Here is a 6199-nt window from a genome sequence, read left to right as displayed (position 1 = left end):
TGCAAATAAAAAATCAAAAGTCCGAAAATCCACATCGGCATGCCGAAATGGAAAATAGTGTCTAATAAATCTTTTTTACGTTTAATATTTGTGAAGGAAAATAGATAAAAAAAAAAAATTTTCAGAAAAATGAAATAATTAAAAGCAGAAAAGAATATACTGTAAGCGAGCGAATGAGTGTCTTTTCAACAAGACAAAAAGGTTGCATAAATTTCAACATATATTCGCTATTATAGTCGCGAGCGCTTATAAAACAATACATAAAATTCAATGCTTCTCATTAAAAGGTCAACCGAAAGGCTAGCCGTCAAACGACGAGTAAAAAGAGTTTTTTCAAGATTCCAAATCTAATTAGAATGGACTTGATTTTCCATTTTTTAGCTTGTAAGAGAAAAAAAAAATCTGAGCGCATTTTATAGCGATCGAAAAGAGAGCGCCGGCGGCGACTCCTGCCGGCGTGTCACAGCGAATCAACCAATGAAAACAAGCCGCGCCTCCGCCGCTTCCACATTAAAACGACCGTTGACCGTTGGATAAAATCGAGCACGAAATTACGGCGCCAGGAGTGTGGGGTTATGAATTCAAATCTAGGCGCCGCCTTTTTAACGGTCGAGCTCAACGTAAAGCTATCGCTCTATTTCTAACGGTCCCCCCCCTAATGGAAGAAAGAGTAAGCAAAAAATTTCGTGATCCAAGTATATATCATCTTCAGGTGCATGCACAGAGATAAAAAATTGAACAGGCAATCACGTGGAAAATCGCGGTAATGTACGTAGATCATGAACTAATCAGCATACCTCCGATCCGCCATGGCCGTCGAACACCGCAAAGTAGTTAGCATTCGACCTGTGGAGCGTGTGCTCGTTTGGCGGCGCGACGCATCCCCCGAGCGCGTCGCAAGGGCCGGCGATGAACCCCGGCTTGACTCGTACGAAGTCCTCCATGGCCTTCCTGCGGTTGATGGACGTGGCCGCGACCCATATTTCGTCCAAGCCTAGTCCCACATCATCCATCTCCCTTGCCCTCTGAATTGTTGGAGGGACGATCTCCCTCGGGACGACGGGATTGCCGTTCCCCGGGGCAACCGCCGCCGCCTCGTTCGGATGCCCGTCCGCTGCGGGGCTCTGAGGGACATCTTCGGCAGCAACGGCGATTTTGATACTGGTCTCTCCAGGCCCCGCAGGCGGGTTATCGGTGCCTTTGGCAGTGCTTTCTACCAAATTGAGCTCGTTTCCGACAAGGTTCTCTGGGATTTCAGCCATCTGAGAAGTTGATTATCAGGAAATTACAGGACGCTAAAGAAATGGTTGTAAGGGCGAGAAGGAGACAAGAGAAGAGATATGACTGCAAACACCGATTTTCTCGCGCTACGCACAAAAGTTTTTTGGGTACGGCGTTAAGCGTATTTCAATTCGTTAACAAGACCCCTTTTTGCAAATATGGCAGCAAACAATCAATGTCTCGCTTCGTATTAGGCATACATAATCTGGCTTTAGATGGGAATCATTAAGTGCATTTGGCCACTCCCATATATACTTTTAAACTTACATGGGGGCAATTTCTTTCCTAGTAAAAGTTCGGCAAAGCCCCAATCGCATGCCGCCACGTCGCCGGGAGAAAACAGTAACTCGCGAGATTTTCTGACGTGGCGTCCAGGTATTGGTGCCGATAGTTTTACGGTCGGATAAAGTTTAGGTCGATCGATACGAAGCTGTGGCGAGAGGGGACCCTTCTCTTTTCTAACATCTTGGGTGCCAACCTCTGCATGCAACTGTCGCATGTGAGATTTTGGCCGAGCCGCCGATTTCAGTGGTACAAGCAGAAACTGGGATCCATCTACACACATGGCGATGAATGAATGGAGGGAAACTTGGCCGGCGTAGAGAGGCCGAACTACCCAATACATTCTCGACAGATGGATACCAAGTAGAGAACTTTACAACGTGTAGTTTTCAAAATTAAATGCAGTGACCATTATGGTGGATAAGGTCAGATTACGGGGTGTCTTCCTTAAAAGCATGTATGGGAGAAGTATCATGGGAAGTATAGTTAAAGGGGAGATAAGGAAGCAGATTTGTTGCTTTATTAGGACCTTGCTGTATATGTACACGTGGCGAAAAGCGAGAAAATAATTCATTCGCAAGAAAATATGAGTAATTTAGTAGGGGTGATCGGTTCCCGGTCCGGTCCGGTCCCATCCAAAAACCGGGAACCGGACCGAGAGGACCGGTTCCCAATTTTTGGGACCGTGGACCGGACCGACTAGTCTTGGAACCGGGGACCGGTTCAAATGAATCAAATACTTGTAAAAAAAAAATATATGTCCCATGTAGGCTTCCAAAAATATACATCCCCTAATTTAAACACGTGTTATTAGAGAGGCAAAAAAAAAAAAAGAGTAGAACCCCATATCAACAAAAGTTCAATACACACTTCTGCCATTGTGCAATACTATCCATTGGAAGTCAAAAATTACATTTATTTAAGTGTTGAAGTTCAACACTCAATCTGGCCATAGATGAAGTGCCGCGGCAAATTATAGTTTTCGGAACAAACTTTACCTGTGGGTGGCAACCTATGTCATCCTTAATTGTCATGAAAATCCCGTCCAAGATAGATAATGGCTTCCCTGCATCAGAAATGCCATTAATTTATCAAGCCTCCCCTGCACCATCTAATGGTAGTGCACTACACACCAAGCAAGAACCATACGTTGAAGGTGCAAAAACAACCATTTCAATGACTTAAGCTCATGTTCCAGTAGATTGCCCTACCTTCCTCCAACCTCTTTGTGGAAGCAGCAGCTTGAAGCCAGGCTGCTGATGTTCGTTTTCCAGAACTAGCAGGACGAGCATTAGATACCTTGTTTGTGTCGGATGCTTCTTCGAGGTTTTCTTCACTTTCATGTTCTAGTGAGTCCATTATTGGATTCATAGCATCATTGGATTGATCCACTTCCATTGACATGTAAATAGATCGCATAAATCAAGCAAAACATAGAAATGAGCCATCACACCAGAATAGCCATCAAATTCAGCCACCAAATTCAGCAAATTGAGTGAGAAAAACTTACTGATTATAGGAAATCGGGAAAGGACTGTTCGTTTGAGATTGAGGGTCAAGTGAGGTAATGATGAATCTCGTGAAATATACAAGATTTGTTCCTCGCTTTGTGATTGACAGACAATCTAAGAAGCTTAATATTTTGTTAGCCTACTTGAACAAACTCATCCAGAAAGAATTTCCCTGAAAATCACAGGTGGTTCAGACTCTTGAACGCATTAAAAGAGATGACCAAACTATGCATAAATCATCAGGAGCCCCCCACCACACAAATTAATTCCACGACAGATCAAGTCAGCTAGAAAGAAAGGTACAACACTAGAGAGAGAGAGAGAGAGCTCACCGACGTAATCTTCTAGGTTTAACGTCAAGTAAAAACCCTTGAAGGCCTTCAAAAATCCATCATCTTCCACCGTAGTCTCTTCACCTCCAACTTGTTCTCCATTAAGTAATCTGCCAAAAAACACAACAATTTGAAGACGATCATTTATACTTTGGAGGGACATAGAAATAACAAAAATGGAAGCTCACGTGTGACTGCATCATCATAGTCAATTTGGCGGAACTTTGAGGCGAGGCTGCGAGGCCTGAGGCGAGGCCGCGAGGCGGAAGGCGAGGCCCCGAGGCGGAAAGGGAGACCTAAGGCGAGGCCGCGAGAGGACGTCGAGCAAGGCGAGAGGCGAGGCTACAAGAGGAAAAGGCGATCGACGTCGAGCGACTCGCTCAAAGCAAGGTGTGAGGTGAGGCCGCGAGGCGTGAGGCGAGGCGTGAGGCGAGGCCGCGAGAGGACGTCGAGCGAGGCGAGAGGCGAGGCTACAAGAGGGAAAGGCGTCTGACGTCGAGTGACTCGCTCGGAGCAAGGGGTGAGGCGAGGCGGCAAAAGGGAAACTGGGAAGGCTTGGACGCGGGAAGGCTTGGCTTTGCTCAAGTTACTGTGGTTAGGGTTACCGAGAGGAAGAATTGGGAAAGTAAGTAGAAGGCAGAAAATTGGGAAAGTAAAGTAACTGTTTAGAAATTTTAAAAAAAAATAAAAAAGTCAACCCATTCGCAGCAGCTTGATGGCTCACAAAATTGGCAAATCAATAATAACAAATAAATTCCTTGAAAAGATAAAAAAATAACTAGCTAATTTTTAAAAAATACGCATAAATGATCGGTCCGGTCCTATCGGTTCGGTCGGTCCGGTTCTCACCATGGAACCGGGAACCGGACCGACCGTCCACCGGTTCCAAAAATGGGAACCGGGGACCGGACCAACACCCCCTAGGCCTGCCCAGAACCGACCGGTCCGGTCTGGTCCTGGTCCGGGTGGTTCCCGTTGCACACCCCTATAATTTAGGTGATGTATAGTTGATTTCCAAAAGATGACTACTTTTGTAATTTTAGTTACCTCCTGGATAAATTTTGGCCAGAGGAAAAAGACGTCGATGGTTTACTGTGCAATGTCGTCTGTGTACTTTTAATTTGTTTAATGTGATCCATGAATTATCAGTTAATGTTCAATTTGGTTCATAATCTATATAAAGATGTTCGACGTCATACTTCCCTTAATTTAAGCTAACGAAATATACCGATATGGCTTCTAATCAAGTTTGAACGGTGAAAAAAAAGAAGAAGTTATATGTAGATTATTCAAGTAAGATATTCATCTCATATCAAGTGGGATAATTGTCCAAAAAGTCCTACACCTATTGTAATGGTGCGTTTGGTAACCATTCTATTCCCGAAATACTCAGAAATGATTTTTTTTATTCTATTCCCGGAAACAATTTCTAAGCATTTGAAGGCGTTTGGCAACTGCTTAAAATTTCTATTTCTGAAATAGAAAAAGAACAAAAATGCGTTTCGTAACTGCACAAAATTTCTTTTTATTAATAATATTTTAAATTTTTTAATATTTCTTTCCTTTTTTTTTCCTTTTTTTTTTTCTTCTTCTCTTTCCTTGACCCATGGCCTGGTCGCCGGCACCGGCGATCGACCATAGGCCAGGGCCGGCGAGGGCAGCTCGCGGCCTGGGCGAGGGCCGCCCTCGCGGCCTGGGCGAGGATTTTTGTTCTTTTTTTTGTTCCAGGTAACAAAAAAATAAAATCAGGCCCTGTTTAGCCGGTTACCAAACAGGCCCTAAGACAACCAATTCAGTCCTAAACCGACACAATTTAGTCATAAACATTTTTGGTCAATTTAGTTGTAAACCTTTTACCTATTATTTAAATATGTCTCCAAAAGGACTATTTTAACAAATCGTTAAGAGATTTACGACTAAATTGACACAAATAAATGTTTAGTACTAAATTGGCACAATTAAAAGATTTATGATTAAATTTTCATAAATGAAATTTAGGATTAAATTGATTTCTGTACAATAGGTTTAGGACTTTTATGACCATTTTCCCCATATCAAGATATAATAGTCCCCGTTATCAAATAATAATAATGGATATGTTAACATGTTAATTTTTTTTAAATAGATGGATAAAAAGATAGACATGTTGACTCATCATTTTTTAAAATCCAACGTAGCATATAATAAATAAGCCATGTCATCAAATAATGCATGATTCATCGTTTGAGCAAACGGAAGGACCACATTAATTTGACTTCAGTAATGACCTTTTCACCTTCACTTGACAATTGACAATCAATCCGTCCTTCTAAAAACCTCACTCGCTCGACCCCCGCGTGTTCCCCCACCGCCCGCTTTCTTCCCCTTAAATGACACCCATCGAAAACCCTCTCTCTCTCTCTCTCTCTCTCTCTCTCTCTCTCTCTCTCTCTCTCTCTCTCTCTTATAAAACGTCAACGTCGACCGGCGTCCACGACAACGCCGGCTGACTAAAATTGATCGGATGGATTGAATTGACACAAATGCAAAAGGTTTAGAATTGAATTAAAAAAAAAAACTTTAAGACTGAATTAACATAATTGTAATAGATTTATAACTTTTTGGTAATTTTTCTTATGAAAAGTAAACCGGAAAATGAAATATAGCAAGGGTACTAGTAGGTGACCCAACCGAATTTTGGCAGAGTAATTGGGAAATTGGGATGTTGCACTCTGAAATTCTCTAATATAAACTTTTATATCGTAGACACATCGAATTATGTTTTCCCTATAATTATGTGATAACTTCCCTTTG

The sequence above is a fragment of the Syzygium oleosum genome, unplaced genomic scaffold (genome assembly GCF_021117445.2).
Source record: "Syzygium oleosum isolate NSW1041296 unplaced genomic scaffold, Sole_v2.1 Sole_v2.05, whole genome shotgun sequence".
NCBI classification, from domain to species: domain Eukaryota; kingdom Viridiplantae; phylum Streptophyta; class Magnoliopsida; order Myrtales; family Myrtaceae; genus Syzygium; species Syzygium oleosum.
Note: the sequence above shows the minus strand (reverse complement) of the source record.